The sequence below is a fragment of the Cryptotermes secundus genome, unplaced genomic scaffold (genome assembly GCF_002891405.2).
Source record: "Cryptotermes secundus unplaced genomic scaffold, Csec_1.0 scaffold2245, whole genome shotgun sequence".
Lineage (NCBI taxonomy): Eukaryota > Metazoa > Arthropoda > Insecta > Blattodea > Kalotermitidae > Cryptotermes > Cryptotermes secundus.
In genome coordinates, this window is record NW_019742012.1 from 71,825 (window position 1) to 99,296 (window position 27,472).

General features: G+C 41.6%; 1 protein-coding gene across 1 annotated transcript in view; it reads left to right on the forward strand.

The window, feature by feature from the left end:
* LOC111873013 overlaps positions 1-27,472 on the forward strand; it is a 105,230-nt gene that overhangs the window by 43,238 nt on the left and 34,520 nt on the right. Inside the window, exon 2 of the mRNA XM_023867364.2 lies at positions 24,617-24,685. The gene's annotated coding sequence lies outside the window, so the exon portion shown is untranslated. The remainder of the gene's footprint in view (positions 1-24,616; positions 24,686-27,472) is intronic.

Here is a 27,472-nt window from a genome sequence, read left to right on the forward strand (position 1 = left end):
ACAGGTCCCTATCTTCAGATGAATTGATGGAACCCGAGGGTTAATTACATGTTCACAATAGCTCTCAACAGGTCCCTATCTTCAGATGAATTGATGGAACCCGAGGGTTAATTACATGTTCACAATAGCTCTCAACAGGTCCCTATCTTCAGATGAATTGATGGAACCCGTGGGTTAATTACGTGTTCATAAGAGCCCTCCACTGTTGCCTATCTTCAGATGAATTGATGCAACCCGAGGGTTAATTACGTATTCACAAGAGCCCTCTACTGGTCCCTGTCTTCTGGTGAATTGAGTCCGTAGCATTGAATCTTAACGAGTGTTTCTCTAAGATGAATTTTAATATTATCTATGTAAGATTTGAGATTTTCACAGTGGTGACTGAATAATGTCGTCTTCTGGTATGTGGTGCCATGTAGATCTTGTGTAACCGACGTTTCGGAGGAACGTATAGCCTTCAACTTCTGGGTAGAAAGATCCCCGAGCGAGGAACCAGCTTGAACTGGTGGCTTCATATTATCTTTCCGCACACATGTAGGTCTTGGTAGCGGTCTCCTTCCTTCTGGCTTTCGAAACAAAAATAAGCTTTTCTCATATGAGCGAGTATTTAAAATGCAGCAATTCGTTGGTAAGAGCAATGAAGGAAACAAAAATTGACTTATGCAAAGAATGTGGTGCCCATTTCCATCTGAATAACTATGATATCAAGGAGAATATGCGTGTATGAGCCACAGAAGAGCCACATGAAACGGTTTGCCCTCTCTTCTTTCTTTATCTCTATGGAGACGTAGGTGTAGCCCTAAAGTGCAAGGCGACTTTCTGTGTTTCGGCTAATGGCGAGGGGGGGGTTGTTGGACCAAATTATCTCGACGAACCTGTCAGTGCTGATTGCTGATGACTGTCTCGTTGTTCAGGAATAGTTTCTCCCGTTCTTCTAAAGTATGGATGGTAATTTCGGGAAAATACTTCCATCTACAGGATTAAGCTCGATCTCATATGGAAAATGGAAAGTTGTATGTTCCCAGTGAACAATTACTCATTATCGGTCTTATAATTTTCCTGCTTGTTTGAGATATGGCTGATCCTGAACAGACGAACTCCAGATATCCAACCGTGTGACGTTTTCTTAGGGGTTTATTAAGGCAAGTGTATATAGAAATAATAATCCTCGCTCCACTGAAGGAAATCTGGCAGATGTGATCACCAGTAAACATTTCCAAAGACAATACAGATGGCTACGGATTCTGACAGTGTACATATTCAAAAAAGTTTTCACCTGACTTTCACTTACCCATGTTTAGTGACATCAGACAAGCTGTGCTCATCGTGTATATTATTTAATGAACTCCAATAAAACAAGTGTGTGGTCAAGGAAATTCCTTGTATGATTCCCACATACATATTTCTCAGCTTGCATTCCTCCATGGGGCTCATGAAACTAATAAATGACCTGATAATTGGAATCGCTGCTGGAGAAGAACTGTTTATGTATGGCATTTTTTTAATTATTAAACAAATGTACAGTTTTAATTAAATAAGATAAGTAATTCGTTAAGTTAAACCTTTGCATTGTCTATAAAACAACACAGCCTATGCGTGCGATCTAGTAGTTAGCATTCATGCTTCGTATTCTGAGGTTATGGGTTCAAATCTTTTGCCAGAATTCCAGATATCCTGACAAGGATTTTTGGTAGTTTTCTTCAGTTACTACAGACAGCTATCGGGATAAAGCTTAAAAGCAGGTCAAGCTCTCTCCTTTCGCATCCCTTCCAAATTATTATTCAGTAATCATATTATCAATCGACGCTCAACATGATCTTAGAAGATCACAGCATCATAAAATGTCATGATATCATTAATATCATCAGCTCTTCTTTCTCATTTTATTTAACGATGATTTTTTCTCTTCTTAGTTATGCGCCGTCGAAAGCTGTTAACATCCTGGCTTCATATTCGGCAGGCCCACAGTTTCGAAAATCCGTTTGGCGCTCCAGTATCTGTACTGAAATATGCTTGCTTTCTTGAGTCCATCTGCTAGTATATTTAATAGGTCATTACAGCTTCCGTCCCATGTGCTGTCACATACGTCACTGACAATACCTGTACCCTGGCTTCGTAATCATCTGTGCAGTTGGAAAGAAAGAAGTGATTTTTTCCCTGGGATTAATTAATTAAACAACAAGCCGGAACATGTGTGGGGGAATGGAGGTGTATTTCCACCTTTCCAAACCTCGGTGCTAGATGGACTTGAGTCTTCAGCTTCATGCCACAACCGCCTTACCGACAGGAAAACAGCCCAAGGAGGTTGGATGGGCCCCAGAGACAGCGTGGACGTTGTTGAAAATAGAAGATCTCTTGACTCTGCCGGGAATCGAACCCTGATTCTTCGATCGTCCAGCCCGTAACCTAGTTGCCATACCGACCGAGTGCCGTTGGAAACGTGTCATAAAATAAACCAAGAATTACTCAATCGGTGCATTGTGTTCTGACACCGACATTGTGCCAGGACACTATTCTTATTAACTTCGCAAAGTTTTACATGTTCTTAAACGAGCAACGGCCTTGGTGCCCACTGCCATGCTGAATCGGGTTCCGCTGCCTTCATGCGCTCAGATTGACCTCGGGTACAGTCATGCATGCAACGTAGAAGACATTACCTCATGCGTGTGGATTCGAAGTACATGCAACTGAAAGATTTCTGGCTTATTCGGGCGGTCTTGAAACGTATTGAAAACCAATCAAACAAATGGTGAATGGCCGAAGTAATGAAACAGTTGAAGGAATTTCTGCGATAAGTTAGCCCATTTCCTGAGTCCCACAACGAAAGCGTCAAATTAATGACATATATGAATGCAAAAATTGCGTTGATATTTGATTAACAACCTCTAAGATCTGCTGTAATGGCGTATATATATCCGGTAGAACTAGTTTACGGTAATGCATTATTCTTGAGCCGTGAGCCGGGAAAGGGTTGTAGAACACCACGCTAGATAACACAGTATATTATAATTACATACAATTAATTTACTTTAGAGTTACCCGTAAGAAATATTTTCTTTCCATATGCCACTGTGCAACATGTAAGTGCACAATGTTGAACGAAATTCCAGTGAAAGTTCTTTCCTTTGCATGTAAATGGTTACAAGTCTTGGAGAAAATCGATCAATATGTATAAGCGGGAGAAAACAGGATGTATTCCGAAATTCAGCACTGGAGTGAGCCGAGGGTAGGGATTCATATTTCGACTGTTTTAACCTTATTGAAAGGGACCCTGAACATTTCCACTAAATGTCGAGATTAAATGGTCCCAGAAGCAATTAGAATGTGAGGCTAGGGAAAAATTTCTGCCCATATGTGGAACAAATCCTCCGTCTATCAGCGTGTAATGAGTCACTTTCAAGAATATTATGACATTTTAGTTTTATTTTTATATCAGTTTCTAGAACGCACGAAATGTTGAAGATGATTAAAGGAGCAAAATCGAAATAATTTTAAATCAACTCCTTATCACGTTACTGATAAGCCTTCATTCGCGCAATTTCAGGAATAATTAGAAGCCTTTTACAATAGGAATGTTTCTGAAGATGATATCACAGCTCTCTCTCTCTTATTGGACAGCTGGTACGAAATTTCAGATCACAGAAACACAAATGCTGACATCATACCATTTGAATGGAGTCATATTTAGTGCTGAAGTACTCGTAAACGGTAATATACATTTGCTGTAGTCTCGAATGCAAAAGTTGTTACTTGACCACTTATTCTGCTAAGGTTGTTAACGTCTTCTATACAGCAGTTTATTAATGTCTAATTACTGCTTTGCAGTCCTTTCAAGTCGGATAATGTCAAACCGAGTATATTCTTCTTACACATTTCGCAATTAGGGCAATGCTTGCAAGTTATTTCAGTACTCTTTCTTGGCTTATTTAATGTTGCTTCTCAACTGCGCAAGAAATGCAGAACTGGAAATAAGACGGCAGGGAGCTACTTGCCTGGAAGGACTGGAGATTATCACGAAGATTCTTAGGCAGAATAGCAAAGATCTGGGCAGAAAATCAAGTTCCGGAAGTCCGGTATACGAGGAGACAGTAATACCCACTCCATCACAACATCCGATCGTTGATTTTAGACGTGGTAGAAGGTTTATTGTCTTGGTAATGACTGGGGTTATTTTGATTTATCCTCCCATTTCAACTGCCTAATTCTGTGCAATTCTTGGATATTTTATCTGGTTAATTAATTTGTTATACGCAACAAACATACATCGTTGATTTTCATTAAAATTTCATAAAATTTGTTTCAGTGTTTTGCATATTTGCCGATATTTACTGCATGTATATTATCATCAGTTTTTATTGTTTTTGAACACGGTTTGGATTTTCTGACAACCCGTTGTTGTATCGATAACACTCCAAGACTTGTGTTCAGGAAGTACAAGTACTTAATTTTAGCTTTGTTACTCGTTATCATAATTACGTCTCTCATAATATCTCTTGGTCCCTCACAGTTATGCGGGAAGCGTTTGAGTACCTTCCAGAGAGTTACAACCGCCTCATTCTCCTTGCCTACCATTGAAAGGTATTAGAAGATTTTAGAAGCACGTGACGTTGGATCCCAAGATGTTTATAACAAAATCTGTCAGTATAGTGCCAGTGAGTGAGTGACCTGAAAACAGGAGTGCAGCCAGTTCTCGGAAAGCAGTCTGACTGTGCAGCGCAAGGAAAGGATGTTCTAACATTGACTGAACGGGTGAGTGCAGTGGTAACACACTAGGCTTGCGTTCGGCACGTCCTCCGGTGAAACCTCAACCGGGACACTCACTATCTATCCCAATTGATGTTTCTCTGGGTTTTCCTAAGTTCCTCCAAGAAAATGGCAGGATAGTATCTCGAGTAGGCCACGATCGTTTCTTCCAAATCCTTTCCAATTCTTCATCTGACGTTCCCGTTGCTGATACAGTCGCATGATAATGAACTAGCAAGACTGATGCTGATTTGATACTGAAAAGATATTTTAGATATCAGTAACGCCTCTGGTAGATCTGGGAAGCATCGAGATACCGCTGAGCCAGTAGAGGCTAAACTCGCTGGCTGAGTCGGGACTGATGATACGCACCAGTACCGGTAGGGTATAGAGACTGGTAGAATACCACAGGGGGACGCACAATTGAGCAATATTTGGTCTAAGTGCATGGGGAAATTCACCCTCTCCAATAACAACAACGGATAAGTTTACAATATGGCGCAGCATTAGTTTCTCATGGGGAGTTACTATGATTCTTTATTAACAGCCGGGATAGCGCAGTCGGTATAGCGACTGGCTACCGACTAAACTACCAAGGGGTTGGAGTTCGAGTCCCGGTGGTAGCGATAATTTTTATTTCTACGTATCCAGACCGGCTCTGGGGCCAACCAACCATTCTATCCAATGGGTACCGGGGACTCTTTCCCCTGGGGTAAAGGGGCCGGGGCGTGAAGCTGACACTCACCTCCAACTAGTGCCGAGGTCAAGGAAGGCCGGGTCAATACATCCATTGCCTCATAACGTCTTCATTGGGTAGTGCTTAATTAATTAAGCACAGAAACAACTTTACCTGTTTACCTTTGTCATTCTTTGTTATCGTGAAAAATGAAATGTTTTGCATCGTCGCCGTGTTGATACTTAGCTCTCAACAGATTGCTAAAAATGTTCAAACAATGTCAATAAAATTTTAAGGGGTCCAACTTCATACAGCGTTGCTGAAGAAAATATGGAGCTAGTAGTAGTCACTATCAAGACGAGTGTTTTCCAGATTTCCACCAAAATCGGTAAATTAATGAGTGTGGAGGGTCTGTTTATTAGGATCTTATACTATCTGAAACCGAAATTTTAGTATCACCAATGTAAAAGAACGCTATCGAACGCGATCTTGAGCCAGTTCTAGCCAACTCTCAACCTCCAAACTTATTTCTCCTAGATCAATCTTAATGCTACACTTGCATCTCCCTCTCACTCTTGGAAGTGATCTTTTTCTAGGAGTTTCCTACAAAATACTTTTATGTGCATCATTGTCTGTCTTACTTATATAGCCAATTCGTCTTAAGCGCCTAGATTACTCCATTTTAACAGTTCGGGGTAGAGTAATCACACCATGAGGCAGTATAAAGCATGTACATAAGAGTTGCTTGCTTTTAAACATATGCTTAGACGGGTGGTCAGCTGCTTTATCTCCTGTATCCGATGATAACGAGACAGGGTGGTCTTCAGACCCGGTCGGTAATTGAACAAGCAATATTCTCTGCCTTCAGCTCACCAAGTAACTAACATATGGAGCAGAATCCTTCCTGGGTAGCTGCCAGTCGCTCAGCTACTCAAGTATTTCCCAACACTTTATGGAACTTAGAAGTTCATTACCGTATTCACAAGAGCTCTTTACTGGTCCCTGTCCTCAGCCAGATGAATCTATTTCATGCTACCCCATCATATGTCTCTAAGATCAATTTTGATATTATCTTCCCACCTATGTCTAGGTCTTCCTGGTTGTCTCTTTCCTTCAGGCTTTCCTACCAAAATACTATATTCATTCCTTTTCTAGCCCATGCATGCTTCATGCCCTGTCTATCTCACCGTTTTTGCTCCAATCAGTAATGCTAACAGTACTACTATAGTGACTTATTTAACTCGCAAAGTCCCCCGTTATCCAGCGTTCTATATTGATTACTCATTGCATCATTTTAGTAAATATGTTGATTCCTGAATCATTTAATGACTTTCTCAGCTACATACTTAAGATATACGACATCGAATAGTGGAATGATTACCTACTACCACTCGGCGCTACAGCCCTGGGTGAGCCTTGGCCTCCTCTACAACCAGTCTCCACTGCTATCTATTCTTCATCTTCTCTTTGCTTAGACCGTTTCCCATATGCCCCACTTATCCGAGGTTGGTTGCTAGGTCTCTGAACAAAATTATCTTTACAGGATGAAATTGTTAGTTCCATGCCCACCCCCAAACTTGGAAGACGATGGTATCTCTCTTAGTCTGGACTCTACCCTTTGACCTTTCCGGCATGGGTGACCCTACCAGTATTTAAACTACAGCCGACATAGCTCTCCAGGTCACAGATCACGCAAGCCCCCCCACCACGACAAAGTGGAGACACTTCTTGGGGAGTAAAATAATTATGCAAGATGAATTAATTGCAAAGGATATATCCATATCCTTTTGATGGTACTATGCCAGAATTCTCCTTAATGAATCGCGATAGCGGATCTCAGTACCGAGATTTAAACCCGGAATCTAATGTATATCAAGAAGCAATGGAGACATACCATTGTTAACGTTCAGTGGCAGTAAAACCACGAAGATTTTTTAAAAAATATATAAATTTGTTTTTCGTTTCTCTTCTTTTTCTAGCAGCAGTCGTGGTGGTAGACGTGAACTAACCTAAGCAAATTTCAAATGCGAGTAGAGACGCACAAGTAGACATGGAGGTGCTATGATATGATGGCCCTCTCAGCTGCGCATATAGGCCCTGAGAATATCACCGAGTAACTCGAGATTAAAGTGGTGATATTTAGAAACCTTACTTAGTATCAAGCGGTTAGTCGCTGGCTTCCCACTGCGGCGGCCCGGGTTCGATCCCGGGTCCAGTCAAGTGGAATTTCTGGTGGTCAAAGTGGCGCTGGGGCAGGTTTTCTCCGAGTACTTCGGTTTCCCTTGCCAATCTTCATTCCACTAATTGCTCCACAATCACCCTCACCTGTTATCTGGGGCTCGCAGTACAAGGGACTTAGTTCCACCTCACTAGCAATAAAAAACGTAGTATCATCTCGAATGATAAGCATGTGTGTGTTACATAGCTAATGTATGTGAAGAGTAATTCGTAAAATCTCTTAGTATTCCTTGAACACACTGGATTGTGCTTTTACTTTCAGTTAACTTCACCTAGATGTTCTTAACAATTTTCAAAATCTAATTGTAACTCTCGGCCAGTTCTTCCTCAATATTGTGACACTTAACAATATCACTCCTTGCCAGCCCACTCGAGTTCATATTACATTCACATCACGGACAAGGTATGTGTGAAAATTACTGTTTTCTCCATGTGTACTTGGGTCATGGTTCATTGCTAAACATGCTCACAGTAATGTAAAATTCATCAGTCTGGGCCAGCATGCATGTCTCTCAATGACACGGGCTGTAAGTAACAGCATAAAAGAAATATTGACCGTCAATAACAAATTACAGCTATCATTTCGAATTCTCTCCGGTTTTCTAAACTTGTAGAGAAGGTTTTACTCATTTTCTTTCATTGTATATCTTTTTTTTATTGCTAGTGGGTGGGACTAAGTCCCTTGTACTGCGGCCAATTTTGGCCTATTGTGCCAGCCCCAGATGATAGGTGAGGGTGATTGTGGAGCAATTGGTGGAATGAAGATTAGCAGGGGAAACCAAAGTACTCGGAGAAAACCTGCCCCAGCGTCACTTTGTCCACCACAAATCCCACTTGACCAGACCCGGGATCGAACCCGGGCCGCCGCGGTGGGAAGCCAGCGACTAACAGCTTGAGCCCTGGCGTGGCCTTTCATTGTATATTACTCAGACCTTTAATATATTTTAATCTTTGTCACTTAGTAGAGTATTGATTAGTATATGGTCCGTTTATTGGCTAAGTCGTTTCTCGTTTAGCAGATTATTTTAACAAAACCACTCGTATGGGTCCCAGAATGGAAATATATTGCTAAACTCTAGACGCGGATATGACGACTCGGGATTCAGAGGATAAGAATATCCTTAAGAGTTTTAACATAAAGAAAACTCGGTGAGAGGTGAATTGGGAAGTAATTGGCTGGGTGCTGAAAGAAAAGGGGTCTAAATATAAAGTTCGTTCATGTCCTTTTTATTTCTTCTCTTTGAAGGAAGTCGAGCGTCTACCAACTTGTGGTTCCTTTGTTTGAGGAATAGGATTCTTTTGTGACGTACTCTTGTCATTTAAGATCTATTTTAATATTATTCTCTTATTAACTCCTAGTCCTTCAAAGTGGTTTCTTCCTTTCATGTGTCCTACACAAACTCCTGAAATTGTGTATTTTCCGTTGTTTATATTGTTCCTAATAATGCAGGTCCAAGCAGTTGTGTACATTTTCGTAACAAGCTAGTAATCTTCACGGCGAGAAGTTGCTGTCCCTGCTTCCAACAAAAGAATGTTAATCATTACCAATCGTTTTTTATTATTAAAATGTAATACAAATGCACTGAGCACATAAATTATAATAAATTTGTGATCCGGCAAGGTGTTGGTCATTTTAGTTTGATTTTCATACACCACTGCTCATCAATGTTTTATGCTTTACAAAAACATGAACTGCCAAGAGCTACATAGGCCCGCGCCAAGCGACAGGCAGAGACAGGAAGTTAGCCATCTGCGCGGAATGAAGAAGAGAGTTTGCTGCAAGAATGTAGGTTTAGAAACCTCATCCACAATAAGTGAGTTGTCCTCTGCACATAGACCTACGTGCAAGCAATGGTTTTCTTGTTCACTACCACTAGCCCATTCTTCGTACTTAACAAGGAAAAGCAACGTCACCACAGCTCAATGGCGTAATCTACAGCTCTTCAGTAGTTCTTGAACATATTTCCTAATAACAGATGTTCTCAACGTAAGATTTCTTTGCTCCTACAGAATGAACCTTAAAAAACAAGTGAATAAATACAGATGGACCATGAATTGAAGTCCATGTCCCTATGCTAGTGGTGAATAATTATTTTGAACATACATTTTTTTTAAGAAAGCAGTCTTCTGGGATTTGGCGCCGTGTATATGTGGTGTTAACCTCACATATACACGGCGCCAAATCCCAGAAGACTGCTTTCTTCATAGTCACCGCCGTGAAAGCCTCAAATCTTACATACATTTTTTTCCTCGGGGAACGAAAGTCTACCTGCAAGGAGATACGAACCCATGTATGGAGATTCGACGAAGTAGAACCAGTGGAGCTGAGCGTGTGAAATGTATGGCACTGGATCATGAACACCCCTACACATTCTGAATGGCTATTTCCTTGAATCTGTGTCTGTTTTCATAACCCAGATTCAATTTAATGCAGCGACAACGCCACAGTCTTTAATTCGGGAGATACCAGGTTCGAATTCCGCCTGATTCTGGCTATCCTGATTGAAGGCTTGGTTTCTGTTTTCTTTTCCCCTTTGGCGCTACAGCCCCAATTTAGGCCTTGGCCTACCTCTGTGAAACTATCCGATTCACTTCGGTTTACTAGATCTTAGACATTCGGCAGGACTCCGACCGGTGATCAGTTCGTCGCAAGGCCGCTACCTGTATACAAACACAGAAAAACGCACACACACACACACAAAATGTTCATGCCCTGAGTGGGATTCGAACCCACTATTCCGGCTTCCACGCGAGCGAAGACAATGCATGCCTTAGACCCCTCGGCTACCGTGACCGGCGCTTGGTTTCTATTAGTCTCTACAAATAAATATCGGACCAGTACCTCGAAACAGGCAACGACCAGTACTAGTTCCGTGTCCTTACTAAAGCCCCATTCATTCATGATCATCACTGAAGATCGCCATTAAGTGGCTAGGGCGGTTAATTCGAATTCAGAATGTCCCGCTTCAGTTTTTGGTCCATAGTCTGGCAATTCTGATTGAAGTTTTTGTTATGTTCTTTTCTTCTCTCTTTCTCTCCCGAAACGAAGGCTGGTACGGTTCCTCACAATTAGTCACAGTCGTGCCGCTTGCGTTATCATACGCCATAGGACAGCACACAACCGTTGCAATCGAAAATATATATCCTTAAGCAAAAGAAAGAAAGAAAGAAAGAAAGAAAGAAATTGATGGCGTGCTTCTAACACCTTCGACACCACGTAACTTCTTCAGCTAAAACATTGTTTCTTACAACTTAATAATTAGTCACTCAGTCAACCTGGAAAATAAATAACAAATATTAGGTGGGTTTTATAGTAACGCCGTGCTCATTTGTACTCCGAAAGTGTTCTGTTCGAACTTCGGCAGGCTACGCGTCTCTTTCCTGTTGTTATTCTAATTCTTTCCAGGCGAATTCCCTGATTTTACCTGTATATAGATCACGACCGATTCCTTTATAATCCACAACTACTCACCTTTCGTGATTATCTATGCGACTTATTCTAATGCTTGAACTCTGCACATGGAATAGCATATGCACTCGTAAATATCCCATCTATCAATCTGTCGCGCCCATCACAATGGCCGCACGGTCTAAGGCATGAACCGTCTTCGCCCCGCTCGAACACTGGGAACGTGGGTTCGAATCCCACTCGAGGTATGGATGTTTGCGTTTATTCTGTTTGTGTTGTTCTGTGCATATAGCGGCCTTGCGAAGGGCTGGCAATCTGTCCAAGGAGCCCTACCGACTCTGTATAGATTAAGAAACTAAAAAAGCGGCCAAGGTTCGCAAGGACTGTAGAGCCATAGATGAATTGATGGATGAACGGACGGATGATCTGTGAAACAAGCATGCCTGCAGTGTCTGATTTGTATTTCAAACGAGACTGGAAGCATCCTGGTAGCCTACGTCTACAAAGTGAGAATGCTTCGCATACAAAAATCCCATTCGATGTTACGTGCGTTGGCAGGACGTCAGCACGTATGATGTGCCATCTCCTGTAGTGACACCAATAGCTCCAATTCAAGGCTGTAAGCATGACCACAGACATTTCGCAACTTTCAGTGTAGATAAGAAGCAATTGCTAGTGATAGTTCGTTAACCCATTTTCTCTAAACACAATTACAAGACGCTGAATAATTATCTGTTAAGCAACGTATTCAAGAGGCCTTGGAATAAATCATGGTGATCAAAGACCTCGATATAAAAAGTGTTAGGAACTAAATTGAGGTCTTCAAACCCTACAGTACTTGAGATAAGCCTGTGCAATATTTTAACGTCTTGGGTAATATTTAATGCTTTCATGACTTCATATCATGTCGTTCGGCTCAGACAGTGGGAATTTTTTTTGGGGGGGGGGAGGGTTATATTAACGTGACCGCATCTATGAAATAGTTGTCAGAGTTCCTGGCTACATATCCAGAGGTCCCGGGTTCGATTCCCGGCACTACCAGATTTTCTGAGAAACAGTGGGTCTGGAACGGGGTCCCCTCAGCCTCTTCTTCTTCTTCTTCTTCTTCTTGTCCCTTTATTTGACATATAGCACACCACCAGACCGAAGTAGTTTTGTTTGGATTTAAGAACAACAAAAAATAGTCCGGTATTGGAATGAAGGGTAATTTTGCGATTATTTCCCTAACATATGGAAAATTCTTCCGCAATTTTAGTGACGTTAGACTGGATGAAATGAAACGGGAAAGTGACTTGCAAAAGACCAGTAATGAAGCAGGAGCTATCTATTTGAAAGAACTATGCCAACAGTCGCCTAATTACGCAGGCAAACCACGAATCTGGTGCATCCTATATACAGATGCAAGTTCATGTTTCCGATTTTGGTTCAGTTGCTCTTGGGCGTATGAGTAGATTAACAGAGTAAAGACTGGAGATGTAATATACAAATTATTTTAGGTTCTTCGTGTAATTTAATCGTTCAGTTTTCTGTGAAGCACATTCACATCACAAGAATGTAATTATCAATCATTAATCAGTCCTGAAGTTGGATGATGTAAGTGTGACCTGTCTGGGCCTCAAAGTCGGGTCACTGGCGTCAGCGCAACTTATCCAATGGTAAGGACCGCCATATTTAGCATTTATTTGTGTGTTGCAATGTTTTGAATGCAAACATTTATTTAAATAAAGTTTAAAAATTGAGAAAATTTAGAGGAGATTGAACTTGCTACCATTCAATCCAGCAACTTTTATTGCCTCGTCTCCTGTCTAAAACATTAGAATATATTCGTAAAAAAATTAATTTTGCCCGGGGTTCTGTGTGAGTGTGAAACTTGGTCTTTGACATTAAGGGAGGAACATAGACTGAGGGTGTTTGAGAACAGGGCGCTGAAGATAACATTTGGACCGAAGAGCGATGAAGTGACAGGATGTTGGAGAAAACTACATAATGATGAGCTTCAGAACTTGTACTTTTCTCCAAGTATAATTAGAATGATCAAGTCAAGGAGGATGAGGTAGGCAGGGCATGCAGCACGAATGGGGGAGACGAGGAATTCACATAGGCTCTTGGTGGGAAAGCCAGAAGGAAAGAGGCCGCTGGGAAGACCAAGGCGTAGGTGGATGGTCAATACTCGTATTAAAATTAATCTTAGAGAGATATGATGGGATGCTATTGACTGGATTTATTTGGCTTAGGATAGGGACCAGTGGAGGACTCTTGTGAACACGGTAATGAACCCTCGGTTTCCATACAATGTTGGCAAGTTCTCGAGTAGCGGCAGAATTGGCCGCTCCTCAAGAAGGGCTCAGCTACATGAGTGAATGCTATAACCGTCACACTAAAGATCATAACTGTAATTATTTATTATTTTTGTTTGTCGGGATGAGGAGCTAAGTCTCTTAAATGATGAGAGTTCATCACTTTACGAAGTCAAATACAGAGATAGATGTACAGACTGGTTAGCACCAGTGATACAATAATACGAAGAAAAAGAAGAAGTAGAAGAAGAAGAGATCCTTTACAGTAATTCGGAACATATTTATACACTGTTCCCTTAGGCGGCGGAGCTTAAACATCTGACAATTGCATGTAGCTCAGAATTTATCTCTACACAGCTGATGATGCATAGTGCAAGCCTCGAGCACTCATGCACCTGAAATATCAGTTCCCTCTGCACCCTTGTACGAAGCTTCCCTGCTCCAAATCATAAGGAACACAATTTTTCGCATAAAATACGAAATTAAAAATCAGGTATGAAAGTATAAAGTTACAAAACTAAGCTTTTTCATTACATAGTGTGATTTCTCGTATTTTCGCCAGTACAGCGACGGGTTACAAGCTGTCGGCCGAGGAATCGATGTTATATTCCCGGCAGGTGCAGGAGATATTCTGCGTTCTCCGCGCAGCGCTCAGACAGCACCTGAGGCCTACCTACCTCCTGTTTAAGGGATGTTGGGGATTTTCCCCAGGGAGTAGTGTTCGGGACGTAAAGCTGACCACTCGCTTTCATCTGGTGCCTAGAGCCGCATTTCCATTCCCTCATACGTCTTCGTGGTTTGGAGCTTAATTAAATAATTAACTAATGAGATAGCTTTACCTTGCCGATTTGCTATTTCTGCTATTCTACTACATTTCTTCTGTTCTAACGCACCATCCTCGTGTTGATAGTTATCACAAAATTTTAATATTTACCTCAATCCTGTAATAAATACTGTAACATCTTTAAATCTTATGCGGCGTTTAAATAAAAACGAAGCAAAAAATCCGTGGCCTGAAGTCCGCAAGCGAACTATACCAACCGAGCGACCGCCGCTTGTCGGCGAAGTTAGTGCCAACTTTTGCAGATAAAATGTGTCACGTGGTCAGCGCAACAGATCCCCACGGCCGTTAATCTCAGTTTTCTAGACCGGTGCAGTTATTTCCTTGAAATAGCTCCTTAATAATCCTCAGGAGGCTGAGTGGACCCCGTTCCAGACCCACTACATTTCAGAAAATCTGGTAGAGCCAGGAATCGAACCCGGGACCTCTGGATCGGTAGCCAGGGACTCTGACCACTAGACCATAGAGACGGTCTTTTGGTCAAATAAATAGCGTCATCAGAATTTTGGACGTCTTTGAATTTAGCTTTATAATAAAATCGCGCATTTCACATGTTGACTGAGGATAGATACGATAAACCGAGTTTAGACATCTGGTGTTTCAGTTAAGATTCGAATCGTAGACGCATATACCTTCCGAATACGAGTTCTGCTAGCGCGGGTTGCAGTGCATGACTTGTGTTGGAGACAGCCAGATTCGTTCGTGACTGGTGCAGTTTCCTGCTAGGATCGTACCATAATAATGGAACAAACATCCATGGCTCGTGGGACCCCCAACTCTTGTGACCCAACTGTGGCCATCTGGCTCACCGCTCTGTTGGCATGGATCACTTATATAATTTGTCCAACTCTGACTCGCTGGTGCTTATTTCCGTGAAGACAATTGGCTGTCCTGGCATTTCTTCATCTTTCGCCATTAGTTCCGAATGTGCAGCTGTGTTATATGAAGGCCATGACATTTGCCCGAGGCTTTCACTGGCAGGGTCGTGCCTAAGAAGACCCCAGCAACTAAACGAATTAAAACTGTGGAGCTAGACAACTCGCCCGAGTTTTCACTGCAATCCGGTGGTTACCTTGCTGGCCTCAACTCACACGTGATTCTAGGCTCTCTCCTCACCAGTGTCTGTTGCTCTGTACCATTTTGCATGCTGTGGTGTATCGAAGGATTTGAGGTTGTCGCAAGAGTGGTTATGACGAATTCTGTCTTCTGGGATATAAGGCCATACATTCCGTTGAAAGTCAACTGATGTTTCGGAGGAATATGTCTTCTAGATCTTCAAGTTTGAAGCAAAGCTTACAGCCTACTTCACCCTGAATTCTTGCTTGTCGTACTCAACAGTTCTGAAGATGGTGACATGCTGTCCCGAACTTTCGGTTGACCTTCAACGCACTGCATGGCGGTATATCCTAGAAGACAGAACTTCACAGTCCTTATGTGATTTAAATTGGATTACTTAGGCTTAAGTAAGTTTTTTATATATATCTATATATTCCTTCTGCTTGTTTGACTCTCTTTATATTTTATCTTAATCCTTGTTAGCTAGATATGATATACATACTAGTTTACATAATGCCACAAAACAATTTCCGTAACGAAGTTAACATGAGATATCTAAATCATATCCCTGTAACAGGCCGTGGAGGCCCATAGGGTTGTGAGATGTTGAGGTTCCCACCTTTTCTAGACAATCGGCTCATAGATGGCGGTAAGGTTGTAAGTCCTACGCGCCGACTGCCCTTTACCCCCAAGAATATTCTTGGTACTCATTTCTGTTAGAAGCTCAGTCGACCCCAGGGCCATAGTGCGACTGGAAGGATTAGGTCAATTGAAAAAAAAATCGAATGACGTCATCGGGACTTGAATCCACAACCTTCCGGCTTGTAGCATAATGCCTCAACCAACTACGCTACCGCGTGGCCGATACGTTACCGATAATCATGTTCAGAATCATAATTGTCAAACAAATTTTACTTTTACCGCAATATAATAGTGTCCCTTATTCTGTCAAAGTTCTCTGTGACAGGACACAATTCTCCGCTGCACAGTGGCCCTGAAAGGTGCAGGGCGTCCACAAACCTGGTCTGACCCCGAAGTCCAGTTCAGTTCCGTTGCTCGGGGACAATTGACTTCCAACTGTCCAAGATCGGAACAAAGCCCAGTATAACTTGTATAGCCACAAATTTTATGACACGCCCGAAATTCAACATTAACCCTTGCACATTACTAAAGTTTAGTGGAAGAGGTCAGGAGTGGGTCTGGATGAATCCAGAAAAATGCAGCCTATTATCTTGAAATTCTGTTAGTGAAGAAGTTTGAAACATAAGTTTAATGGGTTGCAGATCCGTCTTAACCGTTTTTTTTTCTTCTTTTTCACTGATTATGAAATTCTTCAGTTCTGCTTTCGAATTAATTTCTTTCAGGTCTTTCAGGGCCAGGTAGGCCCTAAGTTTCTTTGAAAGAGAGATCACCACAAGGAATCTACATTTACAAAAAAACATAAAAATGTGGACAGACCCTCACCCCGCCCTGTGAGAGTGTGCCGGCCGCAGCATAGTAACATGGTCACAACACGTACTCAGCAGCCTTGCTGGCTTCATTTTTTCTTTTTTTTTTTTCAGATTGTCTTTATAAGTTCTAAGCCAAGAACAGTCTTTCATAACAAAGGACGCGATCTCCTGCCCCTAAATTCCTTTGCTGGTTGTGTCTAAAGAAATACAGGACAAAGATGGATATCTAGGAGGACACGATGTGCTGAGCATGTAGCTGTGATGGTGGGGATAAGGGAAGTATAAAAATTATGGTAGAAAATCTCATGGAGAAGGTCACATATAAAGAGATGGGTGAATAACATTAAGATGAATCTCAGGATGGGAGCTGGATATAATTTGCACAGGCTGAACACAGTGGCGGGATTTGGAATTAGCCATGTTTACCCTCAAATTCTTGGGTCGTTTGTTTAGTTTAGTACCGCCTGTGATTTGTCATTTACGATCACTCTGTTACTTAATCTGTCTGTCTGTCCGTCCTTCTATGGCTCTACAGCCCTTTGTTGGAACTTGGCCGATTTTTCAGTTCCTTAACCCTATACAGGACCGCCTCTGTGCTCTAGTGGTCAGCGTTCCTGGCTACAGATCCAGAGGTCCGGGTTCGCTTCCCGGCGATACCACATTTTTTCTGAGAAGTAGTGGGTCTGGAACGGGGTCCACTCACCCTCGTGATGGTAATCTAGGAGCTATTTCAAGGAAATAGCGGCTCCGGTCTAGAAAACCGAAAATAAGGCCGTGAGGATTCGTTGCTCTGACCACGCGACACCCTCTATCCGCAAAAGTTGACACTAACTTTGCCGACAAGCGGCGGTCGCTCTGTCGGTATAGTTCGCTTGCGGATTGAAATCACGGAGTTTGTTTTAACCCTATACAAAGTCGGTAGGACTCCTTGGACGAGGGACCAGCCCGTCGCAAGGCCGCTGCCTACACACAAACATCCATGCCTTCAGTGGGATTTGAACCCATGATCCGAGTGTTCGAGCATGCGAAGACAGCTCATGCCTTAGACCGCACGGCCACTGTGAGGGGCTCTGTTACTTTACATTCAAGGTTAAATATCCCAGACAGTTAATCCGGACGTAAAGTTAGCAAATGATCCTTATATCTCGGTTTACATTTGTGTAATCTTAAAATCTGTTTTTCTCTTATCTTTCAAACAAAGTTTTGACGCTGATACTGTGCCATGATTCTTCTCCAACTATGCCTGATAAGACTGATCCTCCTTAACCATGCTTCGTAGCACACAATAGCCTGCCCCCCCCCCTTCCTTCAAGTATGTTACCAAGTACAGTATGGTCGAAAAGAAATTAATCCGCGGAAGAAACTAGCATTAAATAAGGGTGATATTTACTTGTGTTCCTGACAAAAACATTTTCGGCAAAACATGTTACACAGTTCTTGTGTACATTTCCAAAATTAGCATTGATTACTCAAAATTTTATACTATATTTCTTGCAAACCCACTTAATTGGCACGTAATGAACTCGGGCAAAATTTTCGTCAAGGGATTTTTAACACACTGTACGAATGGGCCCATAATTCCCTGAAGACTAAGAGGTTCAACTTTCTATCCTTTGATATTATCTGGTAAACTGACGCAACCATTTCACGCATGAAGTTCATCTAAGTTATATATATATATATAAAATCCGTTCCTAGTTTGCGGAAAGCTTATTGTGTCTTCATCACAGACTGGTTATTGCTGTTTGGGGAAAAAGTCAATGTTTACTCTGAGAATCGTACGAAACACACAATTTATGTTAAATTTGTGTTAAAGCACTGATAAATAAAGGTAAAAGCTACCCCTGTAACAGGCCTTGAAGGCCCATAGGGTTGTGGACGTCGAGATTCACATTTTCTAGACAATATGCTCACAGATGGCGGTGAGGTCAACCTTACTCGCCGGCCGCCCTTTTCCGCTTAGGAGATTCCTGGTACTGATTTCTGTTAAAGGCTGAGTCGACTCCAGGTTCATAGCGCGGATGGGAGGATTAAATAAATTGAAAAAAATTCATTGACCTCATCGGGAATAGAAGCCACTACCTGCCGGCTTGTAATATAGTGCCTCAACTACGCTACCGTGTGCTCCCGTATATTTGAATATGTGCTTTCCTTTCCTGCTGATACCAGGCTAAATTGTGCACAGGTTCTCGGATTATTTTTAATCTGTTACTAATTCCTTAGCCAAAACGGATTAAGCCTCCTGACCCGTACCGATTCAGAATTATATGAAACAGTGAACTCTTTGATACAGTTAGTAGTTTTTCTTAGACCCCCTGTAAGCCTCCGCCTACAGTGGACAGTACAACACAGAAAAAGGCAAACCATTTATCCATACTACAAACGGAATTCGAACCGGTGATGCCAGCATTAGGGCGGTTGCATAGCTTCACCGCTTTTTTTTTTTTCGCTTAGGCAATATGTACAGATTGGGAACAGTTTCAGTGCCTTAATTTTAGTAATATAATAATATTGAATTTTATATTTAGAAATTTATGTCCTATGTTACAGACACTAATTCTGTATGACGAAAGGGATTGCAAATACTGAAATTTTATCTAAATTTTATGACCCTGAGTTTGTACATTTGTTATCTTTAATGTCTAAGTTCATATTTACTTAATTCGGAGCCTCCCAGGCAGCTTTACTGCCTCTTCCCTTAACTAAAGACCAAGGAGGCATTTTAATTAAGATTCAGAGCCAGGTACAGCAATCGTGTTTTCTTATCCACGAGCACAGAATGCACAGAAGGTAGCAGAAGTAAATGTTACAAGCACTGAAAAGTATACAGATGTGTACTCACCCATTGTAGTATCTGATTTAAATATTTCTGTCAAACTCCTTCAGGATTCTGCTGGACGTTCCTCAGTACATGTTCTAAAATGTATTTAAAATGAAATAACATTCATCACCTCTACCACAATCACCGTCATCAGTAATATTCTTTATCTTTGTTCCTCGTCTTTAAGAACACTCTTGTCTAATTGAATTGTACAACTTTCATTTTGTCTATTGTTAACTCTGGGTGATTTCAGTGTATTTTTATGCCCAGTTTACGAAAATTTTCTTTTGAAAAACCATATTTATCCTGCATTTCAAAAATATGAAAATATGTAACGTGGCACAGTGATTGAGCCTGGAGAGTGGCAGACGTGCAGCTGCTGGATGTCTCTCAGTCACTGCTCAGGAGAATATCAATTTACACTCACCCACTCTTCATCTGGGACTTACGGCGGCATATTCTACATTGTCCTTGCGCTTACTTAACGGCAATGCCATAAGGACGTAGGGAAGGGTTACAATTGGATCCGTATGTTACTATTCTCCAGACTAGACTGAGATGAGCAGACGGCTTCACTCTTCGCAGCTTCACCCTCGGAGAAAGAACCTCCTTGTACCCTTTGGTTAAATAGCTGAGTGGGTCCCTGCGGAGTAGAAAAGTATCCGGCTCCTTCCAGAAATCGAACCCAGAATCCTCGGTAAGCTCGTCGATATGCCGAGTGTGCTATCTACTTTGATTAATTAAGAGTTTGCTAGCTCATTATTATCCACTTGGGGATTGGAAGGGACGGGCTTCTCTTCAGGCCGCGTTTGACGGGATAACAAAATTTGTAAACAAGGAACTAATCAGCAATGAAATATGGGTTAATTAATCCGAAAGTTTTCCACGTATAACACTCTTTATTTTTTTTCCTTGGCACTACAGCCCCAGTGGGCCTAGGCCTACCTCCATGAACTACGTTCACTTCGGTTTTTCTAGATCTTACATATTTGGTAGGACTTCTTGGGCGGGTGATCAGCTCGTCGCAAGGCCTCTACCTGTAGACAAACACAGAAAAACGCCACAAACATCCATTCCCTGAGTGGGATTCGAACCCACGATCTCGGCTTCCGAGGGAGCGAAAACAGTGAATGCCTTAGACCGCTCGGCTACCGTGACCGGCTATAACACTCTTTATTAAATTTATTGTTGCATTCAGTTCAATAATAATAATAATTCAATTCAATTCTTTATTATTTATGTGCCAAGTCAACAGCCGCAAGGCCAATTACAGACTTAGCACAGTGTAGATGAAAGTAATTACGTGTAACATTATACAGACATTAGACAAACACATTATAAGTCAAAAATAAATTACAGGCAATTTCTTGGGAAAACACAATAATGAAGAAAAGTAAACAAACAAGCAAATAAATGATAATAATAATAATNGTTGTCAGCCCTACGTGCCGGCGGCCCTTTATCCCCAGGAATATTCCTGGCACTCATTTCTGTTAGATGATGAGCCGAACCGAGGACCATAGTGCGGCTGGAAAAATTAGGTAAATTGAAAAGTCCACCTTATCGGAATTCGATCCTCCGACCTTCCGGCTTGTGGCATAGTGCCTCAACCAACTACGTTACCGCGTACCCCCCCGCAAATAATAATAATAATAATTCAATCCTTTATTATTTGTGTGTTGAATCAACAATTACAAGGCCAATTACAGACACAGTACAGTGTAGATACATTATGGACAAACACACCATAAAGTCAGAGACAAATTACAGGCAAGATACAGGAAGAAAAAACGCATCAATACAGAAGAGTAAACGAACGAAGATGAAGATAGATAAGAAGAACATGACAACTAAGAACTACAGTACATAACACAGAAGAGTTAGAATTATGAACAAATATTATTAACAATCTTAGGTCGATGGGCATAAATGTGATTGAGAGAAACGGCTACGGTTACAAATGTCGAGATCTTTACCCATCTCTTTGGCGGCAGCATAATAATAATAATAATAATAATAATAATAACAATAATAATAATAATAATANTGCAAACAGAATACAAAATGAGGTAATTTATATAGTAATAATAATAATAATAATAATAATAATATAATTGAATGAAAAATAATTTATCAATAATAATACAAATAATAAAATTAATAATAGTAATGACTGGATTCTTCAGTCAATATAGCAACGAGGTACGGGCTGGATGGTCCTGATTCGATTATAGGTACTGCAAGATTTTTCTTTTCTTCACAGTGTCCAAACCGGCTCTGGGGCCCACCCAGCCCCCTGTCCAATCATTACCGGTGGTTCTTGCCCCTGGAGTAAAGCCACAAGAGTGTGAAGCTGACTCTTCTGTTGCATCTGGTGCCGAGGTGAAGAAAGGTTGAGCTATACCTCCACCTCTTCATATGCCTTCATGGCATACTGCTTAACTAATTAAGCACAGGGGCAAATTTACTTTTAGTTGCTGAACTCGAAATCGCTGAATGTCCGGGGCTTCTTCCTACTGAGAAAGTTTATTTGAATTGGAAAACTCCAAGTTGTCTCTTGAAACTGATTATTGTGCCCGCTATTGAACTGACTTGAGAACAACAACAGCGATTACATTATTGTGCACTAATTTTCTTTCTTCTCCTTTATTGACAATCACATTGTACAATCTGTAAGTCAGTGTGCTGATTGGTGTACAATATAAGAGCTATTTATTGTGCACTCTTCACGGCGCGAGCGGAACAGTGGTGTTTTCCTCAGTTCCTTAATTCTGGTGGCCAAATTCTTTTGAGTCTCGGTTTTGGTGAGGTTTTAGTAGTGGTTGAAGAAGTGGGTTGGAGTGATTTCCTAGTTTGTCGAAGTACTTGGTGCTGTTATCTCGGATGACTTCTGTTACGTAAGGAGTTTTTAGATCTGTACATAGGGTGTGGTTGGATACATACCCTGGTGCGTTCGTGATGGATCGGAGTATTTTCGACTGGGCACGCTGTATAATGGCGATGTTGGATTTGCTGGCGCAGCCCCAGAGTTCTATGCCGTATGTCCATATAGGCTTGATGACTGTATTGTAGATTAGTAACTTGTTTTCGATGGAGAGGTGGGATTTTGTTCCCATGGGCCAGTTGAGTTCTTTAGTTTTTTGGTCCATCTGTTTTCTTTTCTTGATAATGTGTTGTCTCTAGTTTAGTTTGTTGTCAAAGGTTAATCCTAGATATTTGATCTGTTGTTTTGGTTGTATATTGATGTGATTTATTTGCACTGGCGGGCACGCGCCTTTTTGGGGAGTGAAACTTGTTTGTGTGGACTTTGATTCGTTTACCTTGATTTTCCATTTATTTAACCATGCTTCTATGAGGACTAGATGATCCTGTAGATGAGGGGAGGCTGTGGTTGGACTGTCGTGGGTAGTGAAGATGGCAGTATCATCTGCAAAAGTACCTATAATAATCGATTCTTTTGTGCACTAATAAATAAAGAAAACGACGCATGATATGTAGTTCCCATCATTCATCTTATCTCTCTTTTTAAAAATGAAGGCGATAATAGCTGTCACTCAGACTGGAATGTGGCACATTCGAATTCACCATTTGCCTGTGTTTCTGTAAACAAAACGGAAGTTCTTTGTGTTGCTGAATATGAACAGCATGTAGTTACATTGCTAGATTTGAAATCGTGCTTTTTGCTATTTCTCTCGAAATTTTTGACGAAAGAGAACCAGGTAAGTGTGTAACTCAGTCCTAATATTGTTATTTAAGTAACCTACTTATAGTAGCGGCCTCCGTAATCTAGGGGTAACGTTCCCACTTCATGACTCAAGGTACGCGGGTTCAAACCCGGCGGAGGTCGTGGAATTTTTAAGGGCGGAAAAATTCAGGGAACAAGTCTTCCGGGAGGAACTTTAAGCCGTGGGTCCCGGATCGTAGCTTTACGGCACGTAAAAGAACCTCATGTCTCAAGGAGACCTCTAAGCTAAATTGAAGAACATTTCCCGCCCAACAATAGTCTCTAACGCCTCTGGTAGATGGGGGAAGCATCTAGATACCGCTGAGCCACTAGAGGCCGAACTCGCTGGTTGGGTCGGGACTGATGGCACGCACCCGTACCGGTAGGGTATAGAGACCGGTAGAATATCACAGGGGGACGTACAATAGATCAAACTGGTCGCGGTGCATGGGGAAACCCACCCCCTCCAATAATAACCTACTTATAGTGCCACAGTTTTGGCCGTTAGCATAGGCTCTTCATCGTAAAGGCCCGGGTTAATTTCGAGTACAGCTTATATGAGATTTTGAGACGAAATTGGAAATGTGGCTGGCTTTTTTCTGAATACTTCGGTTCCCTTTCCCAATCATCACTTCACAATATGCCTACTAGAGGCAGCAGGCGAGCACGTAACACAAGCTCGATTCTTTGTTGGGACTTCTTCGAGCTGGTTCTGGACGCATGAGGAAAATTAATTTCTTTGGATTAAAGAGAAGGGAGAAACATAGCAATTCTATTCATCGGATATGTGACTAGTTTCTAAACATAGTTGGTTTCCTCTTTTGTCCATAATTGAGTTATTTTCACAAGAAAAATAGACAAAATATGAAGAGATAAATGTCATCCCTGTCTGTCACTAACTTGAAAAAGAGGTACTCTTATACCTTTAAAGAAGATTATCTGATATTGACGTTGTTTAAACCATATCCAATAAGACTGACAGTTTATCGGACGTAGCTGCAGCTAGCTGATGGTTTGGGAATAGTCACGGACAATATATAAAGGTAGTATTCTAATATTCGAGTAGAGAAACTGAGAACGCTCTAGAAACAGATAATATAACCAAATAATTCGGGGGAGATTCCAATTGAAAACCACCCACATGCTAGTCTAGCCTCCGAAGTGTGTATGACGTCATGTGCCGTCCATGAGACATGCATCCAACAGCATGCACCACGTCGTAAGCCGTTCAAGTCATGTATTAGACTGGGTCAGTTTGAAGGCAGTCACACAATGCGTTACGTTTGAGAACTTTGTAATTAGAAATTTGTTTCAGAGTATAATTAAATTGAATTGCGGCTTTCTGGTTCAATTGTTACAGATATGGTACATCTTGCAGCAGTCGAGTAAACTAAAGTGATAAGCGGTCAGTGGGAAAGCAATCCACGAGGTACGTAAAACAAAACATTAATTTATTTGCTGCTGAATTCTTCTGTTATTAATATTTTGTGTATATTTCTGGAATTATAAAATGAATTTATGAAATTAATATTTTTCGTCCACTCTCCCATAAGTCTTCATGACCTACTGCTTAATTAGGTAAGCACACACACAATTTTACCTTTACCTTAGTATTCTAGTTCTTAAATTGTACACCAATCAGCACATTGACTTGCAGATTGTACAATCTGATTGTCGAGAAAGGAGAGAGAGAAAAAAAAACCTTAATATTTTTCATGGAATTCTGAATTTGGGAGAGGTTTCTATATACGGCGGGAACGTGTTATTTATAACGTTTAATTGTCCAAAACTAGGCATGGGCTGTACGCGTTCAGGTTATGGGAGCAAGTGTGTCTCGTTGCTTTTCAATGGCTATTGTTATGTGAGCTTCGTGAGCAATGTAGCCAACGTTGAATTTATTAGTAATAGTTACCCAGAGAGGGGGGTAAGTCATTTCACACGTCAGGTGAGTACAATTTTTGGAAGATAGATGAAATGACCGGTCGGAATAGTTCAATCCGTACAGCAACAGGCTGTGGACCGGACGGCCGGGGTTTGATTTCCGATAGAGGCAAGATATCTTTCTCTTCTCCACAGAGTCCAGACCGAATCTAGGGCCCACCCAGTCACTTATCCAATGGGTACCGGAGGTTCTTTGCCTAGGGGTAAAGCTGTTGAGGCATGAACCCGAGGACTCACATTCGTCTAGTGCCGAGGGCTAGAATGGTGGGCTATACTTCCACTACCCATACGTTTTCGTGGCGTGTTGCTTAATTAATTAATTAAGCACGGGGACAACATTTCCTGTACCTGTTTCGCCTTAGAAGAAATTTCTTACTGAGCGTCACATAAAGACAAAAATGGCAGCAGAAGTTGGTTTTCTTTTTACATAAAAGAAGACGAGATGCAGGCTGGAAAATCTGCTTATTCGATAAGAAAGAGGTTCATCTGGAGATAAAACAAGGGTAGACCAGTGTATGACCTCATCGGGACTTGAACCCGCGACCTTCCGGCTTGTAGCATAGTGCCTCAACCAACTACGCTACCGCGTGCACAAGAGATAACTCAATATGAATCATAACTACATCCACCAAGAAACTGGGAAAATGAACAAGAATTCATATATTTCGAATGACAGTCTGTCGTGTTCAGAATATCTGTATTTTAGAACAAAATGTGTAGGAATACTGAAAACCTCTAACAGCTGTCTACCCACCGGTCTGTCTTTGTTGCCCTTGGTGACCAGGAATAACAGGAACCGTAGACCACTTACTCTTGGGCTGTCCCTCAGTCATAGCCTTCTGAAACCGTTTACCCAAGATACTCAGCGAATTACTAGGCCTCCACCCACTACAGAAGATACTCTACGGTCATTCCACTCTCTATAACACTCCCCAACAACCTACCCATTATCTTTTTATTGCTAGTGGGGTGGGACTTAGTCCCTTGTACTGCGGCCACTTCTGGCCTATTGTACCAGCCCCAGATGATAAGTGAGGGTGATTGTGGAGCAATTGGTGGAATGAAGATTGGCAGGGGAAACCGACGTACTCGGAGAAAACCTGCCCCAGCGCGACTTTGTCCACCACAAATCCCACTTGACCAGACACGGGATCGAAGCCGGGCGGCCGTGGTGGGAAGCCAGCGACTAACCGCTTGAGCTATGGCGCGGCAAACTTACCAGTTACCTGTTAATACTAGCCAAGGCCACCATCCCTAAAACATACGTAGCAACGAACGGCAATCACCGCCACACACCAGACTATCAGCGCATGTTCCACATGAGGTTACAATGCCGACTGTACCCTGAGTTGTCCTACAGCCTCTGGGAAAATGACATGGATACCTTCAGAGGCCACTGGTTGCACAGGAACATCCTAGGGAAGATGGACCATGGAAAGAGCATACTCAAAGGTCAGATTTGGATTCAGATGCATTCAGTCAGACTGTCTCTCGGATATAGTCCATAAATTTTCAATTTATGTTGGTGTTAATAAAATTATTACTAGAAAATCAGTCTATCTATCTTCGTAATTTATATGCTGTATCATGTGTTTGTGTTTAGCTGGCTGTTATCCATTATCCGCCTCCCTGTTAGACATCCCGCTATACAATGTGCTTCCTCGCCGTAACATATACACACGTCAGGCCCCAGCCTTACAAGAATACATCATGAAACAAGCATACTTTGTGTATCCTGCTATGTATGTACCGAATTTACATATTTACTTACGGAGCTGAGCCCTTCTTGATGAGCCGCCAATTCTGCAGCTATTCAAGAATTTCCCAGAATTTTATGGACCCGAAAGTTCATTACCGTGTTCACAAGAGCCCTCCACTGGTCCCTATCCTGATCCAGACTAATCCAATCCATTCCATCCCATCTCATCCCATCCCATCTCTCTAAGACCCATTTTAATACTGTTCACCCATCTATTCACACAGAATTTACATATCAACGTCAAAATGCACGAAGACGACATTCTTCGGTAATTCATCATTATCGTCGTCACCACCACCACCACCAGTTATGAAAAAAAGATGAATAATACAAATTTATTGTTGCAGCTTCAATCTCATACCACAGTTCCTAGTAACGTTAATCGTTTCATTAATACTCGTAGATGCTCAGTCAATACAGTAAAGAGACTTCAAAGAATAATGCAATTTTCAGAATCATGCGTGCCTGTACTTGCATGCAGTGATATTAAACACAAAGTGAAACTGAATGGTGAGG